Source organism: Ixodes scapularis, unplaced genomic scaffold (assembly GCF_016920785.2).
Source record: "Ixodes scapularis isolate PalLabHiFi unplaced genomic scaffold, ASM1692078v2 PGA_scaffold2__306_contigs__length_199485367, whole genome shotgun sequence".
In the NCBI taxonomy this organism is placed as follows: Eukaryota; Metazoa; Arthropoda; class Arachnida; order Ixodida; family Ixodidae; genus Ixodes; species Ixodes scapularis.
The window spans coordinates 87,262,890-87,289,341 of NW_024609857.1; the positions used below are offsets into that span (position 1 = coordinate 87,262,890).

Below are 26,452 nucleotides of genomic sequence, written 5' to 3' on the forward strand. Positions count from 1 at the left end.
CTGGTTGCCTGGAGATAATCGCTCCAATGGTCGATGTCGCCGTTGACGTTCTTTCGCGCAGACATGGAAGGATTTTTCCGTTGACGCGTTCGACAAAGCCGTTAGCTTCGGGGACGTAAAGTACTGTTAGGGATGCTCTGAATGTGCCTGTCGGCGAAGTACCGCGAAGCCGAACGAGAGGTTAGGACCCTGTCGTTGTCGGTGATGACGGCTTGCGGCGTATCAAATGAGAGTACGAGTTCTATAAATCGAAGGACGTGCTCGGTCGACTTGTTAGGCACGGGGCGTGCGACAAGCGCGTGGTGGGGTGGAACGCGGTGATAAAATACCTGTTGTCGTCGGTCCTGATCTTGCGGAATATCTTGCGCCGCGGCTGCCAGCCGGTGACATATTCTCTTACAAACGAGAATAAACAAGACGCCGAAGTACCTGATTCCTCTAACAAACGCACTCTTCACAAAAAAAAAAAAAGTGTGTTCCTTTTTATGGTTATTTGCATCTTCTTTTGCAAATTCAAACGACTCCTTTCTCTCTCCTCCTCACTCTCTAATTTACACCCCCCTCCTCCCCTCCCTCTTCCGCGCCACGCCGCCGCCGGTCCGTTGATCCCCGCGCCGTCAACACGCCGCCGCCGGAGGTACAAACACCGGCGCGCCGCCGCCGGCGATTTCTGACCGGCGCACAGGTCTACCAGGAAGTCGCAATGGCTCTCGTGCGGGGCGCAGCCAAGCCGGGAAAGTAGCCAAGCCGATCCACTACGAAGAGGCGGGGTGTACCTCTCCTCCACGCGCCCGAAATGCCGAGAGAGAAAAAGGTGGAAAGGAGGTGACTGCCGACTAAATTGCGTCTGGCGCGGTAAATATTGCTCAAAAAAAAATTTTTTTTCGCGTAAATTAATTTTTTGACACGCGTGTCCCAACCAGACTGTTTTTAAAAAACTTTTTTTTTCTTTTCAGGCGCCCTTTAAGTGGTGTTGGCTGTAAGCGGTGGCGGACAAAACGGAGAAGGGGGGGGGGGGGGGGGGTAGGCCTCCGCCCCCCTTTTTTTTCTTCTAAACCCCAAGCTACACATTTTGATATAATATAGGCCACATATCTTTTCAGAGCGCAGCTCTCAGGGGCCAGTTTCCGGCTTGAGCGGCGTCGCCGTCGCCGTCGGCGTAACCGCGCGGTGCATTATGGGAAATGTCCCAAATGGAAAATGTCCCAAATGCACCGCGCGAGGCCCCCCCCCCCCCGGGTGTCACGTGACCGGAGGGGGGGGGTCACGTGACCCCACAGAGGTCACGTGACCCCTCGATGACTTCATCGTCACTGATGACGTCACCGGAATCCGCATCGTTATCGCCATCATCACTGATGACGTCATCGGTATCTGCATTGTCATCGTCACTGATGACGTCATCGGCATCCTGGTCGTCACGTGACCCCCTGGTCACGTGCCCGCCCCCCCCCCCGACGTCACGTGACACCCCAAGGTCATGCGACCCCTCCCCCCCCCGAGGTCACTTGACCCACCGCCCCAGTACCCTTCCCTCCTCCTCCTCAAGAGCTGCGCTCTAATTCGGCGTTACAGGGAGTTGTAAACGGCTTTCACTTTTTTATTTAGGAAATAATGTCTCGTTATTCTTGTTAAAACGGCAACTACCTTATTCTGTGGCGTGAAATACGTCCGTGACGTTAAATTTATTCATTATGTAACATCTCGTTGCAAAGCCTGGTGTAACCGAAATGTAACAATGGGCTCCTCAGCAGTAATACAGAAATATCCGAGATGCAAACTTTATTCTTTGTTGTTTCAACCTCGCATCTGTAAGAAAACTTGTTCATATTAAAACAGTCATAAAAAGTGAAGATCTAACGAACTGTTCCAGGCACCGGTGAGAAAACAGGTTAATTATTTGTTTTTATTTCAGAAAGCACGGTACGGAGATGCCGACTTCCGCCAAAGTTATTGAAGAAAAAAGCAAACAGGCCTTATGATTTAATATATGGCGTTTTGTTGGAACGGTGCAGCAAAGTAACAAAGGAGGATTTCCTATCACAGAGGGACAGGTTGCTTTTTTAGTCTGCCGTTTTTTTTTTAAAAACTGATATATCAACATCGAGCATGAGATTTATGCATCAGAAGTCAGAAAAATTGATACACTAGCTTGAATATTTTAGTACTTGTATCCTTTTCTTGTGCAGCTGCTGCTTTTAGCTGAAAATATATTGTGCTTAAGATAATAGACGGGAGGGCAGTATAGTCTCATGTAGAAGGCACAGACATCATTTTTGAGCGCTTCAAGTTAATTTCCTGGAAGCATCGAATTTGGACAATGAATTGCACGGTCGACATCACACTGTTTCACTAGTGCTTTTGCATCATTTTGGGGGCCCTTCTGATCTCCAATAATATTTGTATTTAAAGCCGTCAAAAGTAGCCAGGTATAGAGGCTTACTGTGTCTCTGAGATTTAGAACAAGATAGGCGGTTGTATTGGATGGCCCCAGTTGATCGTGGTGCTGTAAAAGGAGGCGGAAAAATTGGTGCCTACACAGAAAACTCTAACTTTCACTGAACTTGCATCTTTGTGGTTAGTTATGAAGTTTCAAGGCGCAGCTTCCTTATTGTGAAAGATAAAGCAACAAATTGGTCAGGGTCAATGTCGGACGTGTTCGCAAACAGCCGAGTGAGCGAGGCTTGCAACTTAGGGGGCCATTTCCCGATAGCCACAGCGAGCAGACAACGAAGTGCGCCGTCTGCTCGCTGCAGCAACACAATGAATCTTCACAAGTTAACACCCACTTCCAAAATGCGCATTTTGTAAAAGTTAGAACTTTGCACTTTCGGACATCAATATTTGCGGTTTGTTTTACAGCGCCAGGGGGACCACTGGGGCCAGCCTATACAACTAGGACTATCGCTTTTGTCAGCAATTCACAACACAGACAATATAATACCGTGCCTTTTGACTCTCAGCCTATGTCTTAATGACGTGACACGTCTGGCGAGTGAACCTTAACTATAATTGGCTATTAGGAATTTGCGCTGGTGCTGCTGAACTAGCCGCAGCATTTTTCTTGACAACTATTGGTCCCCGAAATATTATTAAAAAAAAGCACGGTGAATTTTTAATATTCATAGCGTTTACATGTCCAAACCGCAAGCCTAGTCGGCTTCGTCATCTACAATTGTAAAACATTTAAACTAAATACGCTTCTAAGGCACCTCGACGGCCCGCCAAAATCGATTTCTCAACTTATCGCGCTGCAAGTTACTACATAGGTGAAATCAAGTAGTTGAATTTTACAGTGAAAAAAATGAAAGAATCAGCGTAGCTTGTTCAAAAGAATAAAAAAATCATGTTTGGGCAATCTATGCCACCACGTCGCCGATGTAGGGAGAAATGCGTCCGACAGACGGTGTAAGCCTCGTCTAGGGAGTGCCGGCTGATTCGGCTTCTTTCTGCGAGATAGTCTTCTATCAACACGTATCAGCGGCGGCTCCCTCAACGCGGTATACCCCCTCCGTCGGCAGCACTTCTTTCTAGGGGCGCGTCGAGTGCGACGTGGCGTCGTACATTGCCCAAAACAAGTTCCTTTCTTTTTTATATATTTTAAAGAAGGCTAGTTCATTCCTTATTTTTTTTTTTTTTTTACTCTAAACCTTTTCTCTCTAAAGAAGAGATAACCTACCTGACTCCGGAATAAGCGTAGATTATAATCGCCCCACCATATGAAAACTTTTTCTCTCACTGTTACTTCACATTTTGTATTATTCTCTACTTCACAACTCTTTACACTTTCTTTTATCTCCTTTTTTTGCCTGGCCGCGCTGAGTCTGTTGCTTCCAGGCGTCCCGGGCGACTCCGTTACCAGCCGCCTGGGCCGTCCCTCCCGGCGTCTCGGTTACATCCGCCACGCTGCCGTTGTTTGCTCAATAGGTCATGCTTGCTGTAAGTGGCGAACACGCACATACCTCATCCAAACCCTTTCTCTCAATTTTTCCTGGCCGTTCTGAACCGCGGGGAGTCTTTTTGGGCTCATTCATGTTGTTGCCAGTTGAAAGAAATGTTCGTTGTCCCTTGTCCGGAGTTTGTTTTATTCTTTCTGTTGCCAGTACTTGCACCTCTGTAGTAAATTGTAGCGCGATATGTTGAAAAACCCATTTTTGCAGGCCGTCGAAGCGCATTAGAAGCGTTCGTTTACATGCAGTATAAATTTAAGAAAAAAAAACACCAACTAAAATATTGACCTTCTAAAATCGCCTTACACGTAACTTGACTCACACGTGACTTCACATGATCTACCAAGTGTCGCGGAATCCTTTCAACGTCTCCGACTTTACCGAACCGCTCGGAAAGTGTCTCTTGACATTTCGCTTGGCGGTTCCATCCATTTCCCTCACCTCGCCCGTTCCGGCTCGACGGGAGAATCCGGAAATCCCAGATGTTGAGAGCGGGTGCCTCGGACTTAGGATTACCCCCGGAGCCATCAGCCGTAGACGGCCGTGTCTGAGACTTCTCTTCGTAGACATTACGAAGCCCCATTTCTTTTGAACTTTTGCGAACTTCAAATAACAGAAAAGAGCAAATACCAAGCAGTCATTTAACCTATCACTAAAACTAATATAGTCTTTATGAACCACTCTGAACGAATATAAAGAAATGGCAATTTTAGAAGAAAAAAGTACGGTACAATAAGACAGTTTCGCAAGTGGACGCCATAAATAATTCAATGTAGATTAAGTCTCCGAGCTCAATACGTGAGCAAACATGATACTAAAATGCAAAAGACCAGTCTTTTACGCGACCACCCTTTATCAAATATACAAAAAATGTCTCGTTCACTAAATTTTGCGGATTTTGTTAATTCTACGTTTGAAGGGTTTGAACAATAATGTTTAACAGTTTTGTAAATAAATGTTTTCAGACATCTCCAGAACCGGCTGAAAATTCTGCATGATATTTATTGAGTTTAAAGCAAATGTATGCGTGAGAATTACCTAACTTGGTTGTTGCAGGAAACAATACCACGTTTACTAAGATATATTGGTCAAACTATTATTTAAGATATTGTGAAGCGATGACACTTAAAAAAAAAACCGCAGGGTAGACTTTAGAGTGTCACCTCAGGCACACTGGCAATCGAGAGTTTCCTTTCTGCGATACCACGACCGGACGAACTGTTTCACTCGCGCACCAGTCACCCGGTAATCTTTAGATTTATGTTTGTCCCTTGTCCCTTTTTTTCTCCTTTTCTAGGGATTACTATCGTTATTCTTCTTCAGCTCGCTCGCACCTTTACATTCATTGGATTGTCATCCTTACTGTCCTTTACTTCATCTTTTTTTTGCCAAGTGCCATTGCCTCAAAACTTATTTTTTTTAACAGTAGGAGTTTGACCGATATATCAAGTAGTAAACGTGGTATTATTTTCTGCAACAACTAAGTTCTTTAATTGACACGTATACATTTTCCATCAACTTAATAAATACAAAGCAGAATTGGCAGCCGGTTTTGGTGATGCCTGAAAACAGTATTGTACAAAAATATTAAATATTCTTTTACAAACCCTTCAAACGTAGAATTAACAAAATCCGCAAAATTTGGTGAACGAGATATTTTCTGCCGTATTTGATGGATGGTGGTCGCGTACGTGACTCTTGTCGGTTGCACTCTCGTCAATCTTGTCGGTTGCACTCTCGTCAATGACCGCAACCTACGGAGGCAGCTCAGCGAATGACAATGCCAAAACATATATGTTTAGACCAAAAAACGCAGTCCGAGTTGTGACATTAAGCAATGCAAAACGTCACGCTTGCATTGCTTAATGTCACAACTCAGACTGCGTTTTTTGGTCTAAACATGTTTCGGCATTGTCATTCGGTGAGCTGCCTCCGTAAGTTGCGGTGATTGGCTCTCCGAGTGTTGTACGGGAAAGCAGACGCACGGGCTTTTTTTTGGAGTGTGGGCAAATATGCGTATATAAGGAATTGGGCAGATATGACTTTGTCCATCCAGATACGGCCTGATTATGCATATCTGGCCATATCTACCCAATTCCTTAAAGATTTATATCTGCATTTTTTTAATATATGTCCAGATATGATATTTTTGTAAGGGTTTACACCTATTTAGGCGGCAAGAATAAAAAAAAATTGAGACCTGCGTCTGTGTTGTCCTCTTTCTTCTTTTTTTTTTTGTCCTATGTCTGGGGTTTTGCAATGTTGAAAGTTCACCAGCTCGCTTGCCTCTTCTCTGTAATTTCTGACGCTCTATATTCGCAGTTTAAGGAAATAATTGACCCTACCTACTGAAAACGGTTTAGAGATAATTGAGTTTGAAGTAAAAGGACAGGTGAATAACAAATCGTTATTGGCACATACACCCTCATAGTCATTTCTTCAATAGCCGCCAGTTTGGTAGCAATTGTTAGGGTCATATGGCTTTGGTTTTCGGCGTGCCGCCTTGCTACCCGGGCCTCTTTTGTGGCCTGTCATGTCGTTCGGTCGGCAAAGTATATTCGAGTGATGAAACGTCCCTCAGCCCCTTGATGGTGTTTCACCTAGGGTTCAATCCACAGGACTTCAAAATATTGGCTCGTGCGATGCTACTACCGTTGAATAAAAGAACAGCATCTAATGTCGCCATTTTCTCGCTCAAAAACACAGGCGCTTGAAAGTATAGGCGTGGAAGAACGTGCACAGCATTTTGGGATCATGTTTGTTAAAAAACGTTGTGCAATAGTTGAAAAATCATCTTAAGATGTAGCTCCTTCTGAACATGCTTTTAAATTGGGTGTTAATTTCTTTTGTTGAAAACGTTATCGATAGGCAAGGATCGCATCCCCAAAAGGGGTGAGGTCACCGCTACTTGCTTTCGAAAAACGTGTTTTTAAGCCCGAAATTTAACTTTCTAAAAAAAATGCGAGAATAAAAAATCTGCAGAAAAAAAATGAACTCTTCAAATTGCACAAAAACTAAAATCGATATTTTTTGTTCATTTTTCCTTACTTTGTTTTTTTAAGAGAGAGAATAACTGAGCTAGTTGGTATGTGCTCATCTCAAAGCAGCACGAAAGTTACACGGACGGAGGACAGAAGTGGGCGATAGAAGCGCTGACTCAAAACTGAGGGTTTATACTAGATAAATGGCGAAAAAAACATTCAAAGACACATTATTTTTAATCATGATGAAATGGAGCCTGCACATCACAAAATGTAGTGCTATCGGTTATACCATTCCATGTGTGACCTTCCCCGATATAAAAATTGCACCTCACTGTCAATCAATACCAAGGAAGCCCGACTCACGCAGGTGGGGCCCTCCTGTTTTAGCCTGTGAGTCTCTAAAATCTCGCAAGCCTTTTGGTACTTATGTTTATGCAACACGATGGCACTTTTAGGAAAGGTGTACATGCGCGGTCACGGCATCGTCAGGACCAAAAGGCTCGCGAGATTGCAGAGGCTCAAAGAATGAAAACGAAGGCCCAACCTGCATGAGTCACGCTTCCTGGCATTGATGGACAGTGAAGTCGAATTTTTTAGATTGGAGAAGATCGGACGTGGAATCGTATAACCGATAGAACCCAATTCTAGGATGCGCAGACGCCGGTCCATCATGATTAAAAAATCGTGCGTTTTTGAACGCATTTTAGCGCGTTTATCCAGAATAAGCCCTCAGCTTTTATCCTCCGTCCATGTAATATTCGCGCTGTTTCAAGTTGATTCCCCGCGGTTTTCAGCCTCCTGACTCGCGTCGGCTCTAATGTTTAGCTCTCGAAATTTTGAAATCGGAAGTCGCGCATGAAATTTTAGAAGCGCATCTTCTGGTAGTTTAGAGTTAAAACAATATGAAAGCATAAGAGTGGTTAATATGAAGCGAAAAAAAGAGGGTTTAATTGATTTCCAAAAATTAATGGCATAAATAATACAGAGTATATTAAACTTTAGCTGGTCGTTAAAAGCAGTGAACGTTGCACTGACCCAGTTTGTGCAGGTGAGTTTTACGGCCAGAGGGACATAATAGAGGAGTTTAATCGTCACGATAAGTAAAATAACTAACTAAAATTGTTTAGTTAAGTTTTTAATTAGCGCAACTAAACATACGACTACAATTTTGAACTTGCTAGTGGCAAGTTTAGCGCGCCACCATGCTAACTACGCGCTCCAAGTTTATATAAAATTTACTGATTTAGCGGCTTTCCGCGGAACTCAGCAAGTTCATATTTTAAACTATGATAGTTTCACTGATTAAATATATTTTAGGTATTTATCTTACTTATGACGATTTGCTTCCTATATTACGTCCCTTTGCCGTGCAACTCACGTGCACAAACCGCATAGTCAAGCTTGCACTGCTTTTTGAGAAACCAATCTCTGCATATGTAGCCTTTAGGTATACGGGTTGTTTCAGTTGAACTCGAGCACGCTTGTCGGGTTGAGTGTTTTGAGTTATCTCGAAAATTTATACAGTAGCTCCACTCCCGTAATGAACAAAACCGTTCTTTAAAAATTGTTAGTAAATTAATTTTCTTGCAGGAAAGGTCTTACGTAGAGCAAGGTGAAATGCCACATTTCGGCTGCTTGATCTTTGTATCCATTTCTTTTGGTTGTTCTGAATGAGTGAAAAAAAACGCACTGTAATTTTCTATGGAAATGTATAATCCGCGGACTATTTTTTAGTTAAACGTTTTTGGTATACTTCATGCCAGGAATAAAAAAAAACAACTAAACATAGTATCTTTGACGAAAATAATTCGTGGAGAAGGGGAACAAGAGGGACAAAGGACAAACACAAATCTCCAAACTCAGCTAGGTGACTGGTGCGCGACCGAAAAAATCCGCCTGGTCCGGGTATCGAACCCGGGACCTCTCCAATTCCTGTGGAGCGCTCTACCAACTGTTGGCAGCTCGCTTTAATGTTGGTAGAGCGTTTCTTATTTTTCATCTTGTCGGAATGGGCGGCAGCAAGAACGTGTGTGCCAGCTCCTCTGCTCCGTTTTATGGACGGCAGGAGTTTCTTCCTTGCTCTGGGCCATGTAAACGTCGGTTTCACTGCAAATGTATCAATGTGGTTGAGGAGGACTACGAGTACCTCATGGCCGACTGCAAGAGCAGTTACAAGTGCCCATCTTGTGCAAAGCGTCTGGACGAGTCGGGCAACAAGGTCAGTCACGATTCAGCAGCTATTCTCCTCGAGGAAACAGAACTGAGTCCAGACAACGGTATTCCTGGAACGGACACTAACTTTCGGGAGCTGGTGGTCTTGCTTTGCAAGAAAATCGACGACCTTACGAAGGTTATCAAAACTTTGAAGACCGAAAACGAGTCGCTGCGCATCCATCTGTCGCGCAGTAGTGAATTGCTGCGTAATTTATGTTAGCCGCAGGTGCAACCGATCGCACCAGCAGTGCCACCGAAACACTACGCTGCTGTTTTGAAGAGGCCAATGCCCTTCGTGAGTCATCATGTCAACTTTACAGCAAACGACGACGGGGGCAAGGCAACTGAACGGCCTACTTCCATGGAAGGCGATGACGTGGCTGCTCATTCGCAACACACCCGAGCAGGTAATGTTGATGACGAGGGATTCACCACGGTTACAAGAAAGAAAAGGCCCCAACCTTACCGAGGGCCTGAGTACTACTCGCAGGCTTGCCTCTGTACCACGACCATTACGGCGGCATTCGCTCTTTGTCTCCAAACTGGCCCCAAGTCCAACGGTTTCGGAGGGTTGAGAAGTTTTAGCCGCTGCTTTGAAAGGAAAGACTGCCGTATGTACTAAGCTTGTGTCTATGGGAACTACGCTTCTTTCAATGCATTTGTTGATATTAACAATTTTGAAATACTCAACCGAGCAGAAATTGGGCCGACTGGATGCCTTTTTCGACCCTTTTTCGGACAGTGAAGAAATATGCCAGATGATTTTGTGATAACCGGTGATAACTAACACAATGGAGTGCACGGTTTATTACCAAAACGTACGTGGTATCAGAACGAAGTCTTCTGAGCTTATGTCTAAATTGTAGGAAATTCCTCTACCATGTTATGCCTCACAGAGACGTGACTGGAGGAAGGTATTCCTAGCACCGATTATTTCCCCCCATGTTATTCTGTCTTTTGTCGAGATCGAAATTACGCAAGCACGGGGCAGAAATATGGCGGCGGTGTGTTTACCGCCGTGAATACTCCTTTGCGAGCATGGAGAAGACAAAATGTAGAGGTCTAACCGGAATGCATTTGGGTAGAGCTTGAATCGAATGATGGCGTCAACTTCTTAATCAGAAGCTATTATTTTCTACCCCAATTTAGCACTGATAATTTTGTGGCACAGCTTAGAGCTCTAGAGCAATGTTTAAATGTGTCAAAGTTTCGCGTTCTCATTTATGGGGACTTTAATATTGCGGGGATAGACTGGGTGACAGATGTCACAACGCATGGTAATGATTGTATATCGAAGGGGTAAAGCCTAATAGGTTTTATGTATATAAATGAATTTGAACACTGGCTAAATTGCTCATCAACAGCTGAGAGACAAGTCGGTTGTTGAAGGCAGACTGACTTCAAGGCTGTAAATCGTACTCATGAGAAATCTTTTTCTACGAAAAGGCTGTTTTTTTAATCTCGCGAACCACTCTTCTTTAGTCAGGTTAGCAAAGCTAATAATCAAAGAAGCTTAGAATTTTGTTCGCGATATAAACGACAGCTCCGAACAAAAAACTTTGAATTGTTAAATCATGTGAGGTTCCCCACAAACATCCTCCAATTTCGCTTTAAGATAAACTCTAAAAACAGACCTCTTCAGTCGTATTGTATGACATATCCTGATGAACAGCAGTCCCCACTCTAAACGTCAGATTTAACTTAGGGGAGAGCGCCTGGAGTGCACACGACGCGAGAGCGCCGACGGTAAAGCGGGCGACGCGAGAGCGCTTAATCAGTTCTGCGCGCGTCACGAGAGAGCTTTCGGGGCCGACGCATGGGTTGTATCACAGCCTCTTTTATACTATGGTTGTATGCTTCATCTCACCTTAGCATGGACTATTGTTAGCAGCGCATGCTAATTGTGCGAGCTAGTTGCTTTGGATGAAGCCTCGGCGGCTACACGAGCTCTCGTGCAGCGAGTGCTCCTGTCAAGGCCGTCAAGGGTAGCCGCTCGAGCGTGCAAAACCTTCCCAGTTAGTCCATAGTATCGCGATAACTTTTTTAATTTTTTTTTTTAATCTGGTTGCAGTAGTTACATGCAGGACGAAAATTCACGACGCGTTCTAAAGATGGCCGAAATCAACCATAGCTTCTAAAATGCATCTCGGTACGCAACACTGTCCGGGACGATTTTGTACAAGGTGGTTTTGGATAAGATTTCTTTTTTTGCCTTCCATTGTCAGTGTCGTTATAGGGTTAGTCGGTTGGGATATTAATAACCAAACTGGGCTATTTGTTTGTAATGTGTATCAAAATCTGGTGATGGCCATAACTTGGGTTACTATCGGAGCATTTTCAAGTAGTTGCTAGGAATCAGCAGCAAATACCCTCAAATATATTTTGGGCTGGTAAAAGCATGAGACGAGATTTTATTTTGAATATACAAGATACCACAACAATCATAATTGAAAAAAGCTTTTTTTTTAACACGCACAAATGCGTTTTAGGTATGAGCCGGCAGAACACGACCTACGGCACGCTGCTTCCTTTATTGAATACGGACCCCTTAGATAGCTGTATAGCTAAAAATACAATCATCGAAGATTTCCGCGGCGCGCACACACGCGCTCCAGTGACGCACGCTCAACTGGTTTCACGCTCTTGTGTCGCGCGCTGTAAGGGCATGCGCTCTCCTGTCTCGGAATCTCGAGATATACAGCTCTGATTCGAATGATTAGTGGGTACATCTAAAGCTATAGCTGCCTTTGTCTCGACAGCATTTGTCGAACCTATTCGAATGCGAGATTCAAACACCGGACGTCGGCTTCCCGGGTGCCAACGCGTTCGACGAGTGCAGCGGAGACAAAGGCAGCTAGCTTTAGGTCTACCCACTAATGCTTCCAATGAGAGCTCGGCGTACTGACGTCCCGGCGCTTTCTCGTCTTCTCCTCTCCCTCAGTTTCTCGGAGTAATAACATATACAGCATCTTGAGACTCGCAAACCTTCACAGAAGGGTGCCTTTGGAATCCTGCTTTGAAGTCTTGATTTTTGTAAACTTGTCTTGTAAACAGAAACTTGTGTTCTGTGTCACAGGGTGATAACAAAATCAACCAAAATACATGCTATATCTTTTCTATAAGTTAATTTTAGTTAAAAGAGACATGACTCGATTTTTCTAGTTGCGCTAAATACTACATAGAAATCCCTTATTAAGGTGAATAACCAAATAAGCTTGCTTTAGATTGTCTTTCTGGGTAAAGGAAGTCGCCAAAATAATTTGAGAAATATGAACATCGTTGATCCCCTCAACTAGGAGTCAGAACCAGCGGCCACGTGGTCTGGTTCCTATCCTATGCCGCCAACGTTAATCGTAGGCACCCGCCGGGTTTGGCAAAGTAGAAAACGCGTGTGCAGCTTCAGACATTGTTAGACTTCGGCTATCCTCATCATCGCAGGGGTTGGGCACAAACCACTACCCGAGTGTCCACTGAGGCATTGATTGTTACGAGCCGAAGTCGAGTGCTCACGCAGTTCTCGTGTCCAATCCATGATCCGCGCTCGATTGTCATCAGACGCGTAGTTTCGATCCCACAACTACGTCATCCAGCTTTGCGTATGCAAGACTGAAAGAAAGGGTCACCTCTTATCCACGCGATTGCACCGCGACAAAGAAGCTTCTAAATCAGTGCTGGTGTGTGTGAGTACACTTGGGCCAGACTAGGACCAGTACGCCTCTACACAGTCATGAACATTTCGACCCAATATCAGTTTATGACCATTCTAAAATTGCGTTAAAAAGTTCGGTTGAATTTGTTTTAAAACAATCTCGACGGGACGTGAAGGTTAAAATGTCGCGCATAGTTGTAACCCGAGACTGGGGATACGGACAAGGGACAAAACACAGAACGACAGGGACGAAGTCTTGAGACTTCGTCCCTGTCGTTCTGTGTTTTGTCCCTTGTCCGTATCCCCAGTCTCGGGTTACAACTATGCTCAATTTACACCAGCTAGCCTGCACCCTCACCATTGCTTCATTAAAATGTCACGGGTGGTGACCAAAAACAATAAATAAACAGAAAGAAATAAACGTTTAATGTGGCGAACTTGTGCCAAAAATAAAAGGGGTACAAAGAATAATAACAGAGCGTCGCGGGCGTCGAATTCGGCGAAACCACAGGATCGAGCGCTGGGGCGAGACTGACTCGACAAGGTCGCGGTCGGCCTCTTATCTAGAGTGCGTCGCTATCTCGAAGATTCGGCGAAAGCGGTTCGAGCGTCGCGTGATCGGGGCGAGAATGAACACGCACTTTCTAGAAAACACATGCAGGGATAAATGATAGAAGTTACGTGCGGTACATGAATAAACGGGAACTTTCTGGAGGACCGTGACCGAGCGTTGCTTTCTCAGCCTTGCGCGCGGCATTACTCCCCGCTTTAAAAGTGCATCGCCCCGATGCAGTGTAAAACAAATCAAAATAAAAAAAAGAACGATAAACTAAAGAGTCTTTTGGAGCACAAAAGGTCCACAGTCCTATCGAGCGTAGTACGGCTTCAGGCGCACGACGTGGACGACCTCAGGTCGTGGTGGGCGGCGTGTCGATGTTCGTGTTCCGTCGGGCATCACCTCGTAGTTCAGCTCGCCGAGGCGACGAAGTACCTTGTATGGTCCAAAGTACCGTTTCAGCAGTTTCTCACTGAGGCCGCGGCGACGGATGGGCGTCCAAACCCACACCCTGTCTCCGGGCTGGAAGTGGACGTACCTGCGACGAAGGTTGTAGCGGCCCGCGTCGACGCGTTGCTGGTCTTGAATCAGGAGTCGGGCGAGCTGGCGGACTTCTTCGGCCCGTTGAGCAACCACCTGGGCGTCGTCGCTCTCAATGTCAGCTGGCTCATGGGGTAGCATCGCGTCCAGCATGGTCGTTACTTTGCGCCCATGCACCAGTTGAAAGGGTGTCACTCCGGTGGTCTCTTGTACGGCCGTGTTGTAGGCAAATGTGACGTACGGCAACACCTCGTCCCATGTCTTGTGCTCCACGTCGACGTACATGGAGATCATGTCGGCGATGGTTTTGTTGAGTCTTTCCGTCAGCCCGTTGGTCTGCGGGTGGTACGCCGTGGTGCGACGATGGCTGGTGTGGCTGAGACGAAGGACTTCTTGCGTCAGCTGGGCCATGAATGATGATCCACGGTCTGAGATCAGGACTTCGGGAGCGCCGTGCCGGAGGACAATGGACTCGATGAAAAACTTGGCGACTTCAACCGCCGTTCCTGATGGAAGGGCTTTTGTCTCGGCGTACCGCGTGAGATAATCGGTTGCGACGATTATCCATCGGTTTCCTTGCGTCGACGGTGGGAAAGGTCCGAGTAAGTCCATACCGATTTGCTGGAATGGGGCAGATGGCGGCGCAATAGGCTGAAGAAGTCCTGCCGGTCTCGTCGGTGGTTTCTTCCGTCGTTGACACTCGTGGCAAGATCGGGTGTAGTGGTGTACTGTCTTCGCAAGCTTGGGCCAGTAGTACTTTTCGCGTATCCTCGCAAGAGTCCTGCTGTAACCAAGGTGTCCCGCCGTCGGGTCATCGTGGCAGGCTTGAAAAATTTCTTCTCGAAGACTGCAAGGGATCCCCAACAGCCACGCCGTGTTGTTGTCGCTGAAGTTCTCCTTGTAGAGTACGCCTTGTCGGATGGAGAAGGTTGGCAGTGTTCGTACAAAACCGCGGGGAACGGCGCTTCCTTGTCCCTCTAGGTGCTCGATGAGTGCTCGCAGCTCAGGGTCGTCTCGTTGGAGTGCTGCCATGTCGCTGACATCCAGAGCGCCGAGGAAACACTCATCGTCGTCCTCTTTGGTGCAGGCAGGACCGGCCTCGACTGGGGCCCTTGACAGACAGTCAGCGTCATTGTGCTTCTGGCCGGACTTGTACACCACGGTCATGTCGAACTCCTGCAGTCGTAGGCTCCACCGAGCGAGGCGACCGGAGGGGTCCTTCAGATTCGCTAGCCAGCAGAGTGAGTGGTGGTCTGTGACCACGCGAAAAGAACTTCCATACAAATATGGGCGAAACTTTGTTATTGCCCATACGACAGCGAGGCACTCCTTTTCGGTCGTTGAGTAGTTCCTCTCCGCGCTAGACAGCGTCCGACTTGCGTATGCGATAACTCGCTCGGCTCCGTCCTGCACTTGGACTAGTACCGCACCCAGTCCGGTGTTACTGGCGTCGGTGTGGATCTCGGTTTCAGCAAACTGGTCGAAATGGCCAAGAATCGGGGGCGTCTGGAGTCTTCGTTTGAGCTCGTCGAATGACCTCTGGTGTTCTTCTGTCCACTCGAACTTTACGGCGTCCTTCGTGAGGTGTGTCAGCGGTGCGGATAGCTTGGCGAAGTCTCGAACAAAGCGCCTGTAGTAGGCACAGAGTCCAAGAAATCTTCTCACGGCCTTCTTGTCAGACGGCGGCGTAAATGCAGCTACGGCGCGGGTCTTCTCGGGGTCAGGTAGAACACCCTTGTTGTTCACGACGTGGCCAAGGAACTTTAGTTCCCCATAGGCGAACCGACACTTCGTTGGCTTGAGTGACAGGCCGGCGGTCTTGATGGCTTGAAGCACGGCTCGAAGTCGTCTGAGGTGTTCGTCGAAATCTCGTGAAAATACCACGACATCGTCCAGGTAGACGAGACAGCTCTGCCATTTCAGACCTGCGAGCACGGTGTCCATGACGCGCTGGAAGGTGGCTGGTGCTGTACAAAGTCCGAACGGCATCACTTTGAATTCGTATAGTCCGTCGGGAGTGACGAAGGCAGTTTTCTCCCGGTCACGTTCGTCGACTTCAATCTGCCAATAACCACTCTTCAGGTCCATCGACGAAAAATATCGGGAGTGGCGCAGTCGGTCTAACGTATCGTCGATGCGGGGGAGCGGATAGACGTCCTTCTTTGTCACGGCGTTCAGTCGACGATAGTCCACGCAGAACCGCAGGGTTCCGTCTTTCTTCTTTACAAGGACGACTGGGGACGCCCATGGGCTCCTTGAGGCTTGAATGATGTCGTCGTCGAGCATCTCCTGGACTTGATCTTGAATCACTTTCCTTTCCTTTAAGGAGACTCGATACGGCGACTGGTGGACAGGAAGTGCGTCGTCGTCGGTAACAATGCGATGTTTCGCCATTGGTGTTTGGCGAATCTTCGATGTCGTGGCAAAACAGTCACTGTATTCGGCAAGGAGATCAACCAGTTGCCGGCGCTTCGTAGCTGGGAGTTCGGGGTCGATGTCGAGCGGCGGCGGCGTCGTGCTCTTCTGCTGTGGCGACGAGGTGTCCTCGGAGATTGCGGTGACCACGGCTGGCGCCTGAAGCTCCTCGATGTGGCCCACGGTGGTACCCTTCGTTAGGTGCTGCGGCTCTTCTCGAAAGTTCGTCACAAGAACAGTTGTACGTCTTTCTTGGAGATCCGTCACGCCTCTTGCGACACCAATTCCTTTTTCGAGGAGCAGTTGGACGCTGCCTTCCAGAAGAGCTTCACCGTGCATGGCTGCGTCGGTTATAACGGTGATGAAAACACTCGACCGCGGCGGTAGTTTCACATGGTCGGCGATAACTCGGATCGCGGTGGACGTCGTGTTGATCTCCTCCGGCGGCACGACGGGCTTTCGAAGCGTCAGCTGGTTTGCAGCGAGGTCGATGACGGCGCCATACTCGCAGAGAAAGTCCATTCCGAGGATAACGTCCCTCGAACAGTCTTGCAGAACGACGAACTTCACAGGGCACGTTTGACCGTGGATCTCGACGCGAGCAGTGCATCTCCCGACCGGCGTGATGAGATGTCCTCCGGCGGTTCGTATTTGGGGTCCATCCCACGGCGTCATGACTTTTCGCAGGCGGCGAGAGAGCCTCCCACTCAAGACTGAGTAGTCTGCTCCGGTGTCCACGAGTGCCGATGAGTCGAGGCCGTCGATAACAACGTTTAAGTTGTTGGACACCGAAGCAGGAGCGTCGTTGTGATGCGTAGCGTCGGGAGAGTGGGGGCGCTCCGTCGTTCGTGGAGGCTCTTTACGTCGGTCGTCTTCGGCAACTCCACCTCCAGGGGTTGCCGCGCCTAGTTTCCCCGGCGAGGAGCGAGGGGCGACAGGCTTTCACGTCGAGGTCGGTGCATCGGCGGAGCTGGACGTCGCGGTGACGGCGACCGGAACTCTCGGCGGGACGCAGGCTCGGGGGACTGGGGTCGTCGCAGGTACTCGTCGATCTCCCGAGGGCGTTCACCATACCGAGGGCGCGGGTCGCTTGGGTGGAATCCGCGCAGCCCGAGTCGACGGTATGGGCATCGGCGGTAGGTGTGGTCTGCCTCCCCGCAGTGGAAGCACAGAGGGCGTCGGTCGGGCGTTCGCCACACATCGGTCTTCCGGGGTGCACGGGGCTCCTGGCTGGCGTACTGGGGCTGGTCGTCGCGGCGTCGGTCGTGCTGCGGCGCAGGAGACTGGCGTCGGGGCGGCGCGACATAGGCTCGAGGAGGAGGCGGTGGCCGTCGGGCCACTGCGGCGTAAGTTAGCGCGGGTTCTTCGGGGACTGCTCCGCTGATGGGGGCCTCTGGTTGAATGGCTCTCTGCACCTCTTCCCGCACGACCTCAGCGATGGAGAGCGAAGCTGGTCGGTCAGCGGCGGGTAGCAGCTTTCGCAGCTCCTCCCGGACGACGTCGCGAATGATCTCGCGAATGCCTGGGATGCTGGAGCCAAGGTCGCAAGCGGACGGCGGAACCGCGATGACGCCGGGTAGCCTCTGGTAGTGGCTGGCTCGGGCTTGCAGAGCACGCTCGATGTTCCTCGCTTCGGTTACAAATCCTTGAATGGTCGTTGGTGGGTTGCGTACGAGCCCACCGAAAATGTCGTCCTTCACGCCGCGCATCAGGATACGCAGCTTCTTTTCCTCGCTGGCCTGAGGGTCGGCGCGGGAGCTCAGGCGCAGGACGTCTTCCACGAAACTGGTGACGCTCTCATTGGGGCCCTGGGTCCTGGATTGCAGCAAATCTTCGGCCCTCTCTCTTCGGTGTTGATTTGCGAACGTGCGCGTCAGCTCGTTCTTGCAAAGCTCCCACGAAGTCAAGGAAGCTTCGTGGTTTTCGAACCAGCGCCTTGCAGTTCCTTCAAGCGAGAAATAAAGGTTCTGCAGGCGCTGTTCGTCACTCCACCCGTTGTGGCGAGCCACGCGCTCGTACTGGTCGATCCAGTCTTCGACGTCCTCGTAGGTCTCGCCGAGGAAGGGAGTAGGCGTCCGCAGAGCGACGGGCAGGACGACGACGGGCGGGGTGGTCATCGTAGGGATGTTCTTCTTCGGGTTCTGCAGCAGGGGTCCGGATCCCGGGAGTTGGACTTTGGTACGGCGGCTTGCTCGGCCGTCGCCGTCCTCTGCGAAGGGTAGCCTTCCGGGGCTGAGCACCTCACTTGGCCGGGATGTCTTCGGAGGGGTACGCTTTATGGGCATAGAATGCGATACCCCGCACCTCCACCAAAATGTCACGGGTGGTGACCAAAAACAATAAATAAACAGAAAGAAATAAACGTTTAATGTGGCGAACTTGTGCCAAAAATAAAAGGGGTACAAAGAATAATAACAGAGCGTCGCGGGCGTCGAATTCGGCGAAACCACAGGATCGAGCGCTGGGGCGAGACTGACTCGACAAGGTCGCGGTCGGCCTCTTATCTAGAGTGCGTCGCTATCTCGAAGATTCGGCGAAAGCGGTTCGAGCGTCGCGTGATCGGGGCGAGAATGAACACGCACTTTCTAGAAAACACATGCAGGGATAAATGATAGAAGTTACGTGCGGTACATGAATAAACGGGAACTTTCTGGAGGACCGTGACCGAGCGTTGCTTTCTCAGCCTTGCGCGCGGCAATATGTTTATGATTGCTGTGAGATTTGTGTAATCTTATAAAATACTGTATTTCTTGTTTCTTCCTCGTTTGATTGAGAGACAAAAAATCACCATCCTGCGGTCGTTATAATGTTTGTTTTATAAACAATATAACAATACAAAAATATATTTGATCTTTTAACAATAAAAGAATAAAAAAAGGTATATCTTTGATAGATACGAAAAACCGAATATACCAATGAATGTAAAAGATTTTCGTAGTGGTGCTCTGTATCTGTGCATATTTTAGCGACATATTGTCACGGGTGGTGACTAATAAACAAGAAATAAACAGGAATAAATAAACGTTTAATGTGGCGAACTTGTGCCAAAAAATAAAAGGGTACAAAAGAAAGATAACAACAGAGCGTCGCGGGCGTCGAAGGCGGCGAAGCAGCACATCAAACGCTGAGGCGAGACTGACTCGACAAGGTCGCGGGCGGCCTTTTATCTAGAGTGCGTCGCTATCTCGAAGATTCGGCGAAAGCGCCTCGAGCGTCGCGTGATCGGGGCGAGAATGAACACGCACTTCCTAGAAAAACAAAAGCAGAAGATACATGGATATAAATAATAGAAGTTACGTGCGCTACATGAATAAACGGGAACTTTCTGGAGGTCCGTGACCGAGCGTTGCTTTCTCAGCCCTGCGCGCGGCATTACTCCCCCTTTTAAAAGTGCATCGCCCCGATGCAGTGTAAAACAAAACAAAATAAAAAAGAACGATAAACTAAAGAGTCTTTTGGAGCACATAAGGTCCACAGTCCTATCGAGCGTAGTACGGCTTCAGGCGCACGTCGTGGACGACCTCAGGTCGTGGTGGGCGGCGTGACGATGTTCGTGTTCCGTCGGGCATCACCTCGTAGTTCAGCTCGCCGAGGCGACGAAGTACTTTGTATGGTCCAAAGTACCGTTTCAGCAGTTTCTCACTGAGGCCGCGGCGACGGATGGGCGTCCAAACCCACACCCTGTCTCCGGGCTGGAAGTGAACGTCCCTGCGACGAAGGTTGTAGCGGCCCGCGTCGACGCGTTGCTGGTCTTGAATCCTGAGTCGGGCGAGCTGGCGGACTTCTTCGGCCCGTTGAGCAACCATCTGGGCGTCGTCGCTCTCACTGTCAGCTGGCTCATGGGGCAGCATCGCGTCCAGCATGGTCGTTACTTTGCGCCCATGCACCAGTTGAAAGGGTGTCACTCCGGTGGTCTCTTGTACGGCCGTGTTGTAGGCAAACGTGACGTACGGCAACACCTCGTCCCATGTCTTGTGCTCCACGTCGACGTACATGGAGATCATGTCGGCGATGGTCTTGTTGAGTCTCTCCGTCAGCCCGTTGGTCTGCGGGTGGTACGCCGTGGTGCGACGATGGCTGGTGTGGCTGAGACGAAGGACTTCTTGCGTCAGCTGGGCCATGAATGATGATCTACGGTCTGAGATCAGGACTTCGGGAGCGCCGTGCCGGAGGACAATGGACTCGATGAAAAACTTGGCGACTTCAACAGCCGTTCCTGATGGAAGGGCTTTTGTCTCGGCGTACCGCGTGAGATAATCGGTTGCGACGATTATCCATCGGTTTCCTTGCGTCGACGGTGAGAAAGGTCCGAGTAAATCCATACCGATTTGCTGGAATGGGGCAGATGGCGGCGCAATAGGCTGAAGAAGTCCTGCCGGTCTCGTCGGTGGCTTCTTCCTTCGTTGACACTCGTGGCAAGATCGGGTGTAGTGGTGTACTGTCTTCGCAAGCTTGGGCCAGTAGTACTTTTCGCGTATCCTCGCAAGAGTCCTGCTGTAACCAAGGTGTCCCGCCGTCGGGTCATCGTGGCAGGCTTGAAAAATTTCTTCTCGAAGACTGGAAGGGATCACCAACAGCCACGCCGTGTTGTTGTCGCTGAAGTTCTCCTTGTTCAGTACGCCTTGTCGGATGGAGAAGGTTGGCAGTGTTCGTACAAAACCGCGGGGAACGGCGCTTCCTTGCCCCTCTAGGTGTTCGATGAGTGCTCGCAGCTCAGGGTCGTCTCGTTGGAGTGCTGCCATGTCGCTTACATCCAGAGCGCCGAGGAAACACTCATCGTCGTCCTCTTTGGTGCAGGCAGGACCGGCCTCGACTGGGGATCTTGACAGGCAGTCGGCGTCATTGTGCTTCCGGCCGGACTTGTACACCACGGTCATGTCGAACTCCTGCAGTCGTAGGCTCCACCGAGCGAGGCGTCCGGAGGGGTCCTTCAGATTCGCCAGCCAGCAGAGCGAGTGGTGGTCTGTGACTACGCGAAAAGAACTTCCATACAAATATGGGCGAAACTTTGTTATTGCCCATACGACAGCGAGGCACTCCTTTTCGGTCGTTGAATAGTTCCTCTCCGCTTTAGACAGCGTCCGACTTGCGTGTGCGATAACTCGCTCGGCTCCGTCCTGCACTTGGACTAGTACCGCACCCAGTCCGGTGTTACTGGCGTCGGTGTGGATCTCGGTTTCAGCAAACTGGTCGAAATGGCCAAGAATCGGGGGCGTCTGGAGTCTTCGTTTGAGCTCGTCGAATGACCTCTGGTGTTCTTCTGTCCACTTGAACTTTACGGCGTCCTTCGTGAGGTGTGTCAGCGGTGCGGATAGCTTGGCGAAGTCTCGAACAAAGCGCCTGTAGTAGGCACAGAGTCCGAGAAATCTTCTCACGGCCTTCTTGTCAAACGGCGGCGTAAATGCAGCTACGGCGCGGGTCTTCTCGGGGTCAGGTAGAACACCCTTGTTGTTCACGACGTGGCCAAGGAACTTTAGTTCCCCATAGGCGAACCGACACTTTGTTGGCTTGAGTGACAGGCCGGCGGTCTTGATGGCTTGAAGCACGGCTCGAAGTCGTCTGAGGTGTTCGTCGAAATCTCGTGAGAATACCACGACATCGTCCAGGTAGACGAGGCAGCTCTGCCATTTCAGACCTGCCAGCACGGTGTCCATGACGCGCTGGCAGGTGGCTGGTGCTGTACAAAGTCCGAACGGCATCACTTTGAATTCGTATAGTCCGTCGGGAGTGACGAAGGCAGTTTTCTCCCGGTCACGTTCGTCGACTTCAATCTGCCAATAACCACTCTTCAGGTCCATCGACGAAAAATATCGGGAGTGGCGCAGTCGGTCTAACGTATCGTCGATGCGGGGGAGCGGATAGACGTCCTTCTTTGTCACGGCGTTCAGTCGACGATAGTCCACGCAGAACCGCAGGGTTCCGTCCTTCTTTACAAAGACGACTGGGGACGCGCATGGGCTTCTTGAGGGTTGAATGATGTCGTCGTCGAGCATCTCCTGGACTTGATCTTGAATCACTTTCCTTTCCTTTAAGGAGACCCGATACGGCGACTGGTGGACAGGAAGTGCGTCGTCGTCGGTAACAATGCGATGTTTCGCCACTGGTGTTTGGCGAATCTTTGATGTCGTGGCAAAACAGTCACTGTATTCGGCAAGGAGATCAATCAGTTGCCGGCGCTTCGTAGCTGGGAGCTCGGGGTCAATGTCGAGCGGCGGCGGCGTCGTGCTCTTCTGCTGTGGCGACGAGGTTTCCTCGGAGATTGCGGTGACCACCGCTGGCGCTTGAAGCTCCTCGACGTGGCCCACGGTGGTACCCCTCGTTAGGTGCTGCGGCTCCTCTCGAAAGTTCGTCACAAGAACAGTTGTGCGTCTTTCTTGGAGATCCGTTACGCCTCTTGCGACGCCAATTCCTTTTTCGAGGAGCAGTTGGACGCTGCCTTCCAGAAGAGCTTCACCATGCATGGCTGCGTCGGCTATAACGGGGACGAAAACACTCGACCGCGGCGGTAGGTTCACATGGTCGGCGATAACTCGGATCGCGGTTGATGTCGTGTTGGTCTCCACCGGCGAAAAAAACAGGTTTCCGCAGCGTCAACTGGTTTGCCCCGAGGTTGATGACGGCGCCATACTCGCAGAGGAAGTCCATTCCGAGGATAACGTCCCTCGAACAGTCTTGCAGAACGACGAACTTGACAGGGCACGTTTCACCGTGGATCTCGACGCGAGCAGTGCATCTCCCGACTGGCGTGATGAGATGTCCTCCGGCGGTTCGTATTTGGGGTCCATTCCACGGCGTCGTGACTTTTCGCAGGCGGCGAGAGAGCCTCCCACTCAAGACTGAGTAGTCTGCTCCGGTGTCCACGAGTGCCGATGAGTCGAGGCCGTCAATAACAACGTTTAAGTTGTTGGACACCGAAGCAGGAGCTTCGTTGTGATGCGTAGCGTCGGGAGAGTGGGAGCGCTCCGTCGTTCGTGGAGGCTCTTTACGTCGGTCGTCTTCGGCAACTCCACCTCCAGGGGTTGCCGCGCCTAGTTTCCCCGGCGAGGAGCGAGGGGCGACAGGCTTTCACGTCGGGGTCGGTGCATCGGCGAAGCTGGACGTCGCGTTGACGGCGACCGGAACTCTCGGCGGGACGCAGCGTCGGGGGACTGGGGTCGTCGCAGGTACTCGTCGATCTCCCGAGGGCGTTCACCATACCGGGGGCGCGGGTCGCTTGGGTGGAATCCGCACAGCCCGAGTCGACTGTATGGGCATCGGCGGTAGGTGTGGTCTGCCTCCCCGCAGTGGAAGTACAGGGGGCGTCGGTCGGGCGTTCGCCACACATCGGTCTTCCGGGGTGCACGGGGCTCCTGGCTGGCGTACTGGGGCTGGTCGTCGCGGCGTCGGTCGTGCTGCGGCGCAGGGAGTGGCGTCGGGGCGGCGCGACATAGGCGCGAGGAGGAGGCAGTGGCCGTCGGGCCACTGCGGCGTAAGTTAGCGCGGGTTCTTCGGAGACTGCTGCGCTGATGGGAGCCTCTGGTTGAATGGCTCTCTGCAGCTCTTCCCGCACGACCTCAGCGATGGAGAGCGAAGCTGGTCGGTCCGCGGCGCGTAGTAGCTTTCGCAGCTCCTCCCGGACGACGTCGCGAATGATCTCGCGAATGCTTGGGATGCTGGAGCCAAGGTCGCAAGCGGACGGCGGAACCGCGCTGACGCCGGGTAGCCTCTGGTAGTGGCTGGCTCGGGCTTGCAGGACACGCTCGATGTTCGTTGCCTCGGCGACAAAGTCTTCGACAGTTGTCGGAGGGCTGCGGACAAGGCCACCAAAGATGTTTTCTTTCACGCCCCGCATGAGGATTCGTAGCTTCTTCTCTTCTGTAGCCCGAGGGTCGGCGCGGGCGCTCAGGCGCAGGACGTCCTCTACGAAACCGGTGACACTCTCGTTGGGGCCCTGGGTTCGGGTTCGCAGTAGGTCCTCGGCTCTCTCTCGGCGGTGGTGGTTGATGAAGGTAGCCTTGAGATCGTTCTTGAAAATGTCCCACGACGTCAGGGAGGACTCATGATTCTCGTACCAGTGCTTGGCAGTCTCCTCAAGCGAAAAATAGACATTGTGTAGGCGCTGCTCGTCTGTCCAGCAATTGTGGCGGGCAACGCGTTCATACTGGTCAATCCAGTCTTCGACGTCTTCGTACTGCTCGCCGTGGAATGGAGCCGGTGTCCGAGGAGCGACGGGTAGGTAGACGGCGGCAGGAGCGGCGGGGGTCTGCGACTGGTTGGCCATCGTCGGCTGCCTGGTCCTGGGTGGTAAAAGTCCGTATTCCGGGTGTAGCCCTTGGGTTCGGCGACTTGATCGAGTCTCGATCTGGTCTTCGTTGGGTCCTCGGGAGCTTGGGTTCGGACTTGTAGTGCGGGAACTTGGAGGGCTGCGCTGCACGGACATGCGGTACCCAGCACCTCCACCAAAATGTCATGGGTGGTGACTAATAAACAAGAAATAAACAGGAATAAATAAACGTTTAATGTGGCGAACTTGTGCCAAAAAATAAAAGGGTACAAAAGAAAGATAACAACAGAGCGTCGCGGGCGTCGAAGGCGGTGAAGCAGCATGATCAAACGCTGAGGGGAGACTGACTCGACAAGGTCGCGGGCGGCCTCTTATCTAGAGTACGTCGCTATCTCGAAGATTCGGCGAAAGCGCCTCGAGCGTCGCGTGATCGGGGCGAGAATGAACACGCACTTTCTAGAAAAACAAAAGCAGAAGATACATGGATATGAATAATAGAAGTTACGTGCGCTACATGAATAAACGGGAACTTTCTGGAGGTCCGTGACCGAGCGTTGCTTTCTCAGCCCTGCGCGCGGCAATATTGCAATTGCTGTAAACTGCCGAGGAGGAGGGCCAATCTGGAAAAAATGGCGTTTGCTACTAACTCTCCCTACCGCGCTTGTATCGTAATAATTAAAATAAATCTAACTTCAAACTTTAAAATTGTTGGCACAAATATGTGAATTTCAGATAAAAACAAAAGACATGGGGCTCTCTTTGATTAGCACGTAGACAAAACGTAGAAAATTCTGTCGTCTTCCACAAAGGAAGTGAAAACAAACATTGGACAAAATTGCCCAACTTTTTAAATGCGCTCAATTAGGGAGCGTCGTCAATCATCCTATCTACCTACTCAAAAATGAGTAGTCAAGCGTCTTGTGTCGCACGCAGCTTGAAACACTCACAAAAAATTCGCATGTCCTAAAATTTCCCGGGCACCACTTACAATTGTAAATTCAGTGTAAAGGACAAGTCACGCAGTGAAATATATCGTTAAAAAAACCACAGACGATAAAAAATCCCCGCATGCAACATTGCGCGCGTTGTATTATAGGACATTTTCGGCCATGGAGAGGAGTGGCATGGTTTCGATTTCGACTGCCCCGTTGACAAAGTAGTACATCTTAGCACCGGATAAAAATAAAGTCAGCACTCGCTTGCATTGCATCCTTTGAAACACGGACCTCCATCGGCCATAATTACTCACTTAGCGAGAAGTGGAAGTAACGCCTGCAGTGTCCCGTAGCTTTCTCTAGGCCCGGCTACCAACCCAGCTTGGAGCACGACCCTCCCGTGTCGCGGATCGTTTGAGAAGTCTACGATATTAAGGCTATAGAGCAGAATGGTCGGTCCAGTACAATTCGTCTTTCTTTGTTTACCTGCGCACAAACTCTGGTACGTCGCAGCCCCCGAAAAACTTGCCACAGCGTATTCTATACGTATCGGTAGGCAACACCATGCGTTTCAGGAAAGTCATATACTCGAAACTACATGCGCTGTATTTGGCCATGACGGAATGTCGTGAATTCAGGCTGGAAAATTGAAACCGAAACGGTGGATAAAAATGTACCCAAGACGCTTTGTGCGGCACTACGCCGCTAGGATCGCTTCGATTTTGCGCGAGGTCGACGCCGAAAGTTCTGCACCGACCAGAAAACAATATTCATGAACATGCCCATATTCCTAGATTTCTTGTCCCGCTGCATTTTGACACAGTATTGGCATCAAATACGATAAAGCTGACTCAACTCGCAAGATTAGAAACCATTCATTAAGTCGTTTGGAGCCCCTTCTAGCAACTCTGTTTGGCCTAGTGAAAATGAATATACTTCAATGAAT

The 26,452-nt window shown here is 49.9% G+C and overlaps 1 protein-coding gene across 1 annotated transcript in view; it reads right to left on the reverse strand.

Moving 5' to 3' along the window:
• LOC8052296 (adenylate cyclase type 2) overlaps positions 1-26,452 on the reverse strand; it is a 258,946-nt gene that overhangs the window by 84,640 nt on the left and 147,854 nt on the right. The gene's annotated exons all lie outside the window — the stretch shown is intronic.